Source organism: Ambystoma mexicanum, chromosome 12, assembly GCF_040938575.1.
Source record: "Ambystoma mexicanum isolate Mex_15411 chromosome 12, UKY_AmexF1_1, whole genome shotgun sequence".
NCBI lineage: Eukaryota > Metazoa > Chordata > Amphibia > Caudata > Ambystomatidae > Ambystoma > Ambystoma mexicanum.
The window spans coordinates 1,041,618,480-1,041,630,670 of record NC_090936.1 but is presented as its reverse complement, the minus strand read 5'-3'; the positions used below and the strand labels follow the sequence as shown (position 1 = coordinate 1,041,630,670).

General features: G+C 46.5%; 2 long non-coding RNA genes across 2 annotated transcripts; one reads left to right on the top strand and one right to left on the bottom strand.

Annotated features, from left to right (window-relative positions):
- Positions 1–575: 575 nt before the first annotated feature.
- LOC138513086 (uncharacterized) lies at positions 576–1,053 on the bottom strand. The gene is made up of 3 exons (XR_011281698.1): positions 985–1,053; positions 784–897; positions 576–663 (listed from the first exon to the last, which is right to left on the bottom strand). It is a non-coding gene; the product is annotated as an uncharacterized lncRNA (long non-coding RNA).
- Positions 1,054–2,294: 1,241 nt separating this feature from the next.
- On the top strand, positions 2,295–2,772 carry LOC138513085 (uncharacterized). Its single transcript, XR_011281697.1, has 3 exons — positions 2,295–2,363; positions 2,451–2,564; positions 2,685–2,772. It is a non-coding gene; the product is annotated as an uncharacterized lncRNA (long non-coding RNA).
- Positions 2,773–12,191: the final 9,419 nt, after the last annotated feature.

The window sequence follows — 12,191 nt, the reverse complement described above, 5'->3', positions numbered from 1 at the left end:
CAACTGATTTATGGTGCAATTGATTAGTGAATCAAAGAGCCCAGCTTTAATTCCTCAAGTCAATACTAGGACATTTTGATTTAAAGTGCCCCAAAAACAAATGATACATTCTTGGTACACATGGGTACACATTTCATGTAAGAAGCTTAATACTACAAACAGATAAGTGCCGGGCAGTGTCCTGCCGGGCAGTGTCCAAAACAAAGTACATTCATATAATGCCAAAAGTACAGAAAATGCCAAACAAATGCCAAAAAATGCAGAAAATGCCTCAGATGTCAAGAAATGCAGAAAATGCCGTCAGGAAATGAGAAAAAATGCCAACACGTGTTTCAACCTATGAGGTCGTCATCAGGGCATATAGATACATATAGTGCATTGGGCTATAGTGCTGATGCTAAATCCTGAACTGTGTTCAATTTAGAAACCTGCCAGGGGGGGGGGGGAAGGGTGTCAAAGCAAGGAGCAATTGGAAATGGGAGAGAAAAGAAGAAAAAAGAAAAATATACTGTTTAAATTACTGCGTGCATAACATGACTCTGAAGGTGAGTATGTAGGCTATGAAAAATAAAGCATACCTTATTGTAATTGTTCTCTGTCAAACTGTAGAAAAAATGGAGCAACGGACGGTTCCAAAAGCATGTTACTGGTCAGTTCAGTGTACTGTGAAATATAAAGCAAGTGGAGCGTATTTAGTCTATTCAGAAAGGCTTGCTTGGGTAGATGATATAATCAACGATTGTTAGTATCATGTGCAATAAATGAAAGGCAAAAAGTTATTACCTTTACTTCTAAACAGGTCGTGATATATTGCTCGGCAGAAATGCCATTGGTGTGGCAATAATGCAGTAAACAGGTTCGTGTTGGGTGTGCTGATTCCGGATATCTGGCCGTAATCTGTAAAATGAATATAACACCGTGTTTATGTGAGATGGGTTTAAATGCGAGCCGTGTAAGTTGCTAAATGCGATAATAAATGCTTACCGGCTTGTGAATTAGACGTGCTCAGTGGCAGGCAGTTTCTCAAGTGCTGAAGGCAATCGCAGTTACGAGGGGTTACTATAGTAACCTCTGCAGGGTCAGTCAGGTGACATAGTCACCTGACCTGGTTGCTAAGACTGACGAACCAAGCCGGAAGGCAGAAAAAAGCTGGTCATTCCGTGCAATGCTAATTCAAAGTTGTGAATGGTGCATCTGGTGGGACAATAGAGCTAACATGTGTGCCTGCTAGTGAAAATCCGTGATTGTTTAATATGCAAGTATTAAACAAAATATGACATGTTAGAGAGCTAATACATATTCCAAACCGGCTTCAAATTGGTTTTTAACAAAAAGGTGCGTGTTGCACAGACTGTTGCACCTAATAAGCAATAAGTACTAAAAAAGTGCAAGGATATTGAAAGCCAATGTTGGCTTAAACGCAAAGAGAGTTGTTGCCACATTTATGATATAAAGGAAAATTATTGCCAACAGGCACCGAGCGCTGGGGTTTAATTTGAGGATGTTGGATATTCAGTTATCCGCTGAGAAGAGAATATATTTTTGGGAACTGAAAGTATTGGTATAAAAAGTGAAGATTAGCTGTTGCGGGTAAAAATACGTATACATATTTCTTATATCAACACTACTAAAAGTACCTTGCCTATTCCAATTAATACTACAAGAAACAAGTGTGATGGCACCCTTACACGCAACCTATTTACTGGTTCCCCAGCCCAAGTTACATACTATAATAGATTTATCTGTTGTATTTTTACCCGCAACAGCTAATCTTCACTTTTTATACCAATACTTTCAGTTCCCAAAAATATATTCTCTTCTCAGCAGATAACTGAATATCCAACATCCTCAAATTAAACCCCAGCGCTCGGTGCCTGTTGGCAATAATTTTCCTTTATATCATAAATGTGGCAACAACTCTCTTTGCGTTTAAGCCAACATTGGCTTTCAATATCCTTGCACTTTTTTAGTACTTATTGTTTATTAGGTGCAACAGTCTGTGCAACACGCACCTTTTTGTTAAAAACCAATTTGAAGCCGGTTTGGAATATGTATTAGCTCTCTAACATGTCATATTTTGTTTAATACTTGCATATTAAACAATCACGGATTTTCACTAGCAGGCACACATGTTAGCTCTATTGTCCCACCAGATGCACCATTCAGAACTTTGAATTAGCATTGCACGGAATGACCAGCTTTTTTCTGCCTTCCGGCTTGGTTCGTCAGTCTTAGCAACCAGGTCAGGTGACTATGTCACCTGACTGACCCTGCAGAGGTTACTATAGTAACCCCTCGTAACTGCGATTGCCTTCAGCACTTGAGAAACTGCCTGCCACTGAGCACGTCTAATTCACAAGCCGGTAAGCATTTATTATCGCATTTAGCAACTTACACGGCTCGCATTTAAACCCATCTCACATAAACACGGTGTTATATTCATTTTACAGATTACGGCCAGATATCCGGAATCAGCACACCCAACACGAACCTGTTTACTGCATTATTGCCACACCAATGGCATTTCTGCCGAGCAATATATCACGACCTGTTTAGAAGTAAAGGTAATAACTTTTTGCCTTTCATTTATTGCACATGATACTAACAATCGGTGATTATATCATCTACCCAAGCAAGCCTTTCTGAATAGACTAAATACGCTCCACTTGCTTTATATTTCACAGTACACTGAACTGACCAGTAACATGCTTTTGGAACCGTCCGTTGCTCCATTTTTTCTACAGTTTGACAGAGAACAATTACAATAAGGTATGCTTTATTTTTCATAGCCTACATACTCACCTTCAGAGTCATGTTATGCACGCAGTAATTTAAACAGTATATTTTTCTTTTTTCTTCTTTTCTCTCCCATTTCCAATTGCTCCTTGCTTTGACACCCTTCCCCCCACCCCCCTGGCAGGTTTCTAAATTGAACACAGTTCAGGATTTAGCATCAGCACTATAGCCCAATGCACTATATGTATCTATATGACCTGATGACGACCTCATAGGTTGAAACACGTGTTGGCATTTTTTCGCATTTCCTGACGGCATTTTCTGCATTTCTTGACATCTGAGGCATTTTCTGCATTTTTTGGCATTTGTTTGGCATTTTCTGTACTTTTGGCATTATATGAATGTACTTTGTTTTGGACACTGCCCGGCAGGACACTGCCCGGCACTTATCTGTTTGTAGTATTAAGCTTCTTACATGAAATGTGTACCCATGTGTACCAAGAATGTATCATTTGTTTTTGGGGCACTTTAAATCAAAATGTCCTAGTATTGACTTGAGGAATTAAAGCTGGGCTCTTTGATTCACTAATCAATTGCACCATAAATCAGTTGTGTCTTTTTGTGAACACTCCTCATCCACTCTGTTCAAACTTATCACACCCAGTGAGCATACAACAGGTAACAAGCGCAGCCTGTGCAGATGGTTACCCCTTACAATTTGTTTTACTCTCTAATATGTCGACTGGTGCTTAAATCATCCAGCAGCCTTATTGTGTTTTTAATAAACAACTTTGCAGAGCTAGCTGACTCGAGATGTTAGGAACTTACTACAATGAAGACCATCCACCAGCAAATGTTCGATAGTCATATCTTTCAAGCAAGTATCCACAACTCAATGGTCCGACCAATATGATATGTCAAGCTATAAGCATTGTTTCTTGGTCAATTTCAAATATAGATCAAGCGACGCTGAATAATAAGATAGTAAACACCGACATACCATAGTTCAGCACGTAAAACTTTGGCAGGGAAATAACCGATGGTTGGAACAGACTGCAATATAAATGGTCCATTGAATTGGGTCATGATTTGTCCCAAGGTGAATGGGATGAGGTGACTAAACGTGCTGTTTTGGCAAAACGGGATCTTAATCTACACCTTTTATGGACAACAATTCTGGGAAGGTTGTACTGGACGCTTGAAAAGATGCATTTTTTGAGTCTCCTAGACAATGATTACTGCTGGGAATGTGAGAAGGACAGGGGGACACCAACACATGTGCTCTGGGACTGTTCAAGGGTTGAAGATTTCTAGATGGGTGTGCTTGACAGGGTTGGCCTAGTGGGTAACATTACTATTACAAGGCATCCTGGATGTTCTATGATACCTCTAGGGGGACATGACTTGGGGGTTACTTTTGGTGCTAAACTTTGGATTGTAGGAGTGCTTGTTTTAGCGCACACGCAAATATTAAGACTTTGAAAAACTAGGAGAAGCCCTCAGTTAGATACCTGGCTGAATTATTGCTTATCCTTTGTAACTATGAGAAGGTCATGTACAGAAAGAGGGAGATGTGTCATTTTATGATGAAATATAGTCAGCATTCAATGTTCTGTTTTTGAGTATGATGTGGCAATTTAGTTGTTTTTGTTGTTGTATGTATTCAGTGTTTGTTTTGTACATGTTGGATTCTCTGGATTGTGCTTAGCTGTAGCTTGGGAATGGTAAATCTCCATTTTACTATGTTTTAGACAGAGTTGGACGTTTGTCATGTCTTTTTTATCCTTCCCAAGCCATAACTGTGTTGGCTATTTTGATGTACGTTACGTCTATACCCTGGTTTATGGTACTTTGAAAGACTATGAGTTGTGTACACGGTTATATTGGTTATAGCACTTGCTGTACACAAAAGTTATAAACCAAAATAAATGGCCCTCATTACAAGTGACCTGGTCTGGAAAAAATGCCGGTAACAACGGTTCCAGCACCTTTGCCAGACCAGGCCACTCCGAGTCTGCCGGTAGGGGATGTGAACTACAAGCAGGCCTGACCTGTCGGTAGTTCAGACCCCTACCAGCAAAAAAATCACTGAAACACCGGCACCATTCCTAATTCCGAAAACATTTCGGCAGAGGGTGTCCTGCATCAATGTCATCGATCCCATGTCCCTCGAGGGCCTCCATCGAGGGTCGACGTCACCGGATGTTATATATAGGATGCACGACACCCGTAAACTCAGTTCCATTTTTTCCACAAATGTGTTTGCTTTGGAATCTCGGCGCACTCGATTCTTCTCTTAGAACGATGTCTTCGTCTTCCTCTAGTACACCGGGGCCGGGCTTTAAGAAGTGTCAGGACTGCGGGTCGAAAATGTCCTTCACTGATCCGCACAACATCTGCCTCTGGTGCTTCAGCGAAAGCCATGCCACCGACGACTGCGAGGACTGCCAGTCCCTGATGTCTAAGGCCTTGCGGGAGCATAAGGGGAAATTGAAGGTAGGTAGGGGTCCAAACCCCGTAAATTGAAGTCCACTGGGCTTTCGACCGATGACTCGAGGGGCGACTCTCCGCATCGGCGAAAATCCAGGCGGTCTCGGCCTAGGAGTGGTTCCTGCCATTCCTCTGCCTCAAGGCATTCTAGGAAGTGCCAGCACCGGTCGCATTCCCCATCCTCGTCGGAGGAGGACTCCACCAGACGGTTCACTTGTCCCACCAAGTCTTCGTCACCGGCCGAATGGGATTCATTCCGCCAGCAGATGTTAGCAATTTTTCAGTCGCAAGACACAGTTGCATCCGCGCCTTCGAAAGAAGCCGGCAAGGAACGGGCTCGGTCCACCACTCGCACGCCTTCGGGCTCGGGATGTCGGTGCGATCATCGAGAGCCTTTGTGGTCCCGATCGGACAAGGGAGATCGCCATAGCCGTGCCAGGTCCAGGTCCAGGTCCTCGACGCCATTGAGACTGTCGAAGAAGGCATCGAAGCCGTGTCCGTCGATGGAGGACCCCCCAGTGGAGTTTGATCAGGATGACTTGACTGATATCCTGGATCAGGGTCCGTCCACTGGCACAGTGTTACCATTTTGCAAAAGAGGGTGGCGGCGGCTTGGACTGCTCAGGAGAGTCTGTCTGCAGTTAAAAGGAAGCTCCCGAAAAAATACTGCCCATCCAGTAGTGACCCCGGCTACTTATCGTCGCACCCTACTCCGGAGAGTTTGGTGGTGCAGGCGGCTATGGCCTCCTTGAAGCAGTCTGCGTACCCTACCATCCCTCCTGATGGGGATGACAAGCGCTTCGATGGTTGGGCAAGGAAGGTATTGTTAGGGAGAATTCTCCTTCTAGGGCTAATTTCCCTCACCTAGTGAGTCCCCCAGCAGCTTTGCTGGATTTCTGGAGTTTATTTTTTCCACCTGGTAAGAGTGTACATCCTTTTTCACTCTTACATGTGTTTTTGCCTATGTGTTTCTACTCATTGTGTGATCTTGGACACTGGAGCACACCACTCCAGGTGCACCTGTTCTTGTATGGGTTACGCAGCACCCTCGGTGTAGTAACCCAGGGTTGTCTTTTAGACTGCCCTCTGGCTCCATTTCGCTGGGGCGGACTACTGTCCCCCAGAGAAAGGTAAAGTTGCCATTGACTTTACATAGTCACTTTTGCCACAGACCCAGTACACCCCATCTTACATGGAGTACTGCAAAGGGCTAATCTGTACCCCTTTTCTGTCTGTACCTCCCAGAGCATTGTTTCACTCTTAACATTTAGACTTGGCTGGTGGCAGTGGTATCTACCCTAACTTTTCTACCGCAATTATATTAGATAAACGTGGTACTGTTCTTGGCTATTATATTAGCCTCGAACATAAACCTGCTTGACCAAATTGTCTTTCTTTTGGCTCCGGTTGGGTTTATTCGCCATTTCTTTTTGTTAAAGTCCTTCTTGTGTTTTACTTTGCGCGGCAAACTAGGTTTGCCTTCTTTGTTCACTGTCTTTTGGCGGGCTTCTGCTCAGAAGCCCTCCTCAAGGCGCCTGGTGTCTAGGTGGGCTGAATGTGAGGGAGGGGTGTAGTCACCCCTGCACAGGGTATCCTAGGAAACCCAAGTCACACTTTGCCATGATTGGGTGAGGTCGTTGTCCCGGCTGGACAACCCCCCTGCTGCGTGATTGAGAGCCAGGCTGTGTAAATGGGGGTTTTGCGCATAAAAGGCAGGTCTCTTGGGCTAGAAGTCACAGTCACCTCTGGAACTACAAGGAACCGAAGAGAAGCAGAGAGAACGATGGCTGCTGCAACTACCCCGTCCCGCTGAAGCCCTGCTGCAGTCCTGAGCTATCTACCCTTCGACGACTAAGAGAAGATCCAGTCCGGAGTCTTCTTCCCTTGAGCCTGGTGGGGATAACCAGCTCCTCTTCTTCAGACAGAGGTCTCCGTCGTGGTCGAAATCGCTGCACACTGCTGTAGTGGTCCAGATAGCCACCTGGCGAGCCCCTCCTGTTTTTAAGGAGCGCACTTTTTATTCGTTGTCACTGCTGCCGGCTTCATCCCTGTGTGGTGCAGACCCCCTTCAGACATCCTCCTTCACAATGAAGCTCCAGGAATCGTGGGTCTGCGGGAAACCAACAGGAACAACTGCCAGGGCACCAGCTGCACCATTGAAATAAGGTACTGTGTTCTGCTCGAGGAAACTGGATGAATCCCTTTTCTTCATCCTGAAGGCTAGTCCTTGTCTTCCCTCCTTCTTATAACTTTTGCTTCCGAACATTGACAATATCAAAGTACTTTTGGGCTACGCTGAATCGTGAACTGTCTAACGGTGTGATCTTCGGCAACAGTTCTCCGGTGTCACTTAACCCTGGCTCCGGCCCTTTGACTTTTGAACTCCTGTTTCTGAGTGTTTCTCGATGCGGTCTGCCTAACTTTAATATTGCCTGTGATTTTTGACTCAAACTCTCTCTGGGTATCTCAGGTGCTAAGTGTGTTTTTGCCCCGGTAGCATTTCATGTCACGGATACGCTTTTATTTAGTAGACCGAACTGTCAAAAAGTGATCGCAATCGTATCCGCGGTATCGTGTTTTGTTCATAACACCGGTTCATTCAAACACAGGGTACTTACATTGAGACATACTGTACAAAGTGAATTGGTTAGTTGTAGTATATTTAATGTGTGGTTTTGTTTAAAGGTTAATAGAAGTGTTGTGTTTATAACTGATTTTTACAAAATGAAGATCATAATCTAAACTTTAAAGAGAAACTGTATTCCAATTAAAATACTCTATTTGTCTTTCTTCTTTCCTGAGTCTCTGTGAGAAATCAAGGTGATGCCGGCTATGCGATTTATTAAAGGGAGGGTGTTGGTGGAACACAGATCGCCGCCAGGTCTGTTGAGTCCGGAAAGGATTCTTGTATGCGGCATAAGATGTTGTAGGATGCCAACAGCCACAACGTCTTATCACCCGCCATCAGCCCGGCCCAGCAAAGGGCTTCATCCTGCAACACAAAGTCCGAAAAAATGTGCCTCAAGTACAGTGATCTTAACCTCAAAGTCCCAGGACAAGAAAGCAGCAAGTGACGGATGGATTCCACTGCTTCCGTTTGTCCACAGAATCTGCAGCCGTTTGTTGTAGCGAGCCTCCGTATAGATAGTATTTCGTTTGTGTGTAACAAGTTCAGTCTCGCTCTCAGTAACATGGACCTTGCTTGCTTAGACTGAAACTGTTTTATGAACGGTTGAAGCTCATTCAATTTTCGGTTGTTCACAGGCAAATGTCTCGTTAATTTGTTAGAGGCGGCTTTCTCACCTGTTTTGATCCAGTTGTGCTCCTTCACTCTGTTCAATACTTTCACTGGGTTGTTGTTAAGGGTCTCCATGTCGGCTGAGACCTCTTGTAGAATTTCCTTCATCCGATTTGACCAATTGTTTAACATCTGACAGGTTGAATCATTTATTTCTTGTAGAATCAGGTAGTAAACTGAAGGTTTTTCCGCAAGCTGGAAATTTGCGGTAAAGCACCATGGAGTTGCATCTGACTGATGCCTCAAGGGAAAGTAAACTGAGTTCTTGTCTTATGCAGGCTATTGGAACACATTTTGGAAGTCCCAGGATTGCCCGCCAAAAAGTTGCCTCCAGAGTTGGCCAAAGAGATGTAGGGATGTTGGGCATGGCATCTGCTCCGTAGACTAAAGTTGGTACCACCTTAATTTTATAAAAGTTGATCACCAGTATCAGGGAAAATCGACCAAATTTCCTATCAATAGCTCTGCCTTGTGCCGTGAGTGTTCTTTTTTTTTCTTTTAGGAGATTTTGCATACCTATCTCATATTTGTTACCTGAAACCTTGAGTCAGTGTTTGCTTGAGTCACAGTAATTGTAGTCCCTTTGTGTAATCTGTGCTACTGCTCATATACTCTTGAGATAAGCCTGGCTGCTCTGCTACTGCTACCACTATAACTTAGTAGTATGTGCTTGTACCAAAGGTAACACTTGTATTACCACCTGTGGTCTTAATCGTGTGTAGTGGTCCCTAAGAGCACTGCATAGGATTCTGCCTAACAGGTATTTTCAGCTGGGAGTATGGCGTTGAAGTCGGCCAACTCCACTTGTGCCTTGGCAAAGTTAACACACACTCTGTGGAACTGTGCATCTTTGGCGGCTGAGCATATTCCCGAGGGGGAAGAAAGGGATGGCTTTCTGGCCCTCGTGGCAGACGGCAAGGATGCTATGTGCGAATCCCTTCAATCGGGTTTGGACACAGCAGATAGTGTCAGCCGGTCCATGGCTGCGAGCACTGTGATACGCAGGTTTGTCTGATTGCGGAAGTTGGGTTTTGCCCCAGATGTGCAATCCCGTCTTCTGAACATGCCCTTTGAGGGCGTCCATTTGTTTGCCAGCAAGGCTGATGAGAGCCTTGAGACGTTGCAGACCTCCAAAGCTGCAACCAAGTCTTTGAGCGCTGCAGTACGGCAACCTCCGCCTTTTCATCCTAAGGGACAGCAATGGCGGGGAGGTTCCTTTTGATACTGCTCCTCTTTTGGTAGATCGAGAGGAGCTACCAGTCAAAGGGGGCAGCGAAAAAGCACCCGTGGTGGTCGGGGAAATCGTAGTGCCAAAGCCGCTCGGGCAGTTGCCTCTTTGCCATCAGGCACTGCCGCAGCCGCTTCTACTCAGTCATGAGGCCATGTCCCATGGTTCGCCGGTTGGGGGCAGGCTAGCACAGCATCTTGGAGAATGGCGGGCCATTATTTAAGATGCGTGGGTTCTGGATACCATAGCCCACGGATACTGCCTTCCCTTCCTTCAGCGGCCTCACGACAATCCACTGGGGAAGCTCTCTTTGAAGCGTCCGGATCCGCTCCTTGCGCAGTAAATTCTATACCTGCTGGAGAAAGGCGCCATTGAACTGGTGCCTGTGGCGGAGAGGAACAAGGTATGGTATTCCCCATATTTTCTGATTCACAAGAAAGACAGAGGGTTGAGACCCATCATGGACTTGCATTGGTTGAACCAACTTCTCAGGAAGGACAAGTACAAGATGGTTACTCTTTCTCAGGTCCTCCAGGCCCTTCAACTTCAGGATTGGCTGGTGTCTCTCGACCTCAAGGACGCGTACTTTCATGTGCCGATTCATCCCAAGCACAGGAAGTACCTGAGGTTTGCAGCTGGCGACTTGCACTTTGTTTCGGGTCTGCCATTCGGGTTGTCCTCCGCCCTGAGGGTCTTCACCAAGCTCAGGGTGGTGGCAGCGTACTTCAGGCGAGGGGGGACTCACGTCTACCCCTACCTGGACGACTGGTTGATCAGAGCGTGCTCTCCCAAGCAAGTGTTGGATCATCTCGGTCTCACCTGCTGCACCTTCCACAGGCTAGGCTTCTCCCTGAATTTCAAGAAGTCGCATTTGACACCTTCCCAACAGCTCCATTTCATCGGTGCTGTGTTAGACACGTCCTTGGGGAAGTGTTCGCCTCCCCAGGTCAGGGCTCATCACATTGTGCAATTGGTGGACAAGTTTCAAAGTGCCCAGTGTCCCCAGTGTCTTCCGGCTTTCGACTTTCTAAGGTTGCTGGGCTTCATGGCATCCTGCATCTTTCTGGTGCCGGAGGCCTGACTGCGGATGAGATCCCTGCAATGGGCCCTCAAACTGCAGTGGTCCCAGTTCTCTGGCAAGATGTCGGATCCCGTGCAGGTTCCACTCTCGGTCGCCCAGGATCCTCGGTGGTGGGCCGACGAAAGGAACCTGCTGAAGGGGGAACCGCTTTGGCAACCATGGCTGGAGGTGACGATTGTGACGGATGCTTCACTCACAGGATGGGGTGCTCATGCCAACGGACTGACAGTCAGCGGTCGTTGGTCTCCGTCGGAGTCCAGACTCCATATCAACCTGTTAGAGCTGAGAGCCATCAGGCTTGCCCTGAAGGCTTTTCTGCCGACTGTACGGGGGAAAAGTGCCCTGATCATGATGGACAACACAGTGGCCTTGCATTACCTCAACAAAAAAGTGGAGGCAGGCTCGCTCCTGTTGTGCAGGGAGGCGATGAAGCTCTGATTCTGGGCCATCGAACAAGATCAGAGCACAGTCTCTCACGAGTGAGAGTTGGCTCAGGAAGTCCTTCTGGAGATCTTCGCCCTTTGGGGAACCACGCAAGTGGATCTCTTTGCCACCAGTGTCAACCGGAAGTGCGAGAGATTTTGCTCAAGGGAATTTCCTCGGAGAGGAGCCTTAGGAGACGCGTCTGTGGTGGATTTGTCATTCCCGCTGCTGTATGCGTTTCCTCCAGTCCCCGTCATTCCTCAAGTGTTGCGGAGGTTGCGGAGGTTCAAGACTCGCATGATCCTTGTGGCTCCGGATTGGGCCAGGGGAGCGTGGCACCCGGACCTTCTGGAATTGTCCATCTGCCATCCACGCCGTCTTCCTTATCGAGAGGATCTGCTCTCGAGGGAGTGGGGTCAGGTTCTCCATCCAGAGGTCAGGACTCTCAACCTTCACGTTTGGTATCTGAAAGGTTGAGATACAAGGATTGGGACCTCCCGGATGATATGATATGATATATGATATGATATGGCACTTATAACGCGCCTATACACAAGTGTTTCAAGGCGCGTCGAGGCAAGGGAGGGGGAACAGAGGAAGACGGATAGCGATCCTATTAGGCCAGGTGTCATTCAGATCACGCAAGTGCATGGGAAGGGGGAAAGGGAAAAGTGCAAGGGCGCAGGGAGAGGGGATAGTGCAGTACATGGGATAGAAGGATAAGAATAAATAAAACGGCCAGCTAGTGGCAAGTGCAAGGTAAGTGCAGGCATAAGTGCAGGTACGGGGACTGTAGGGATACAGAAACAGTCTCCAAGTGCAGGGTTGCCAGGGAGGCAGTGCAGGTAAGCAACTGGCAGGGCCGGGCCTGTGAGCAGAGAGGGTGGCCATGTAACCAGCGCAGTTTCAGCCAGGAATCAGCAGGGGAGAGGAAG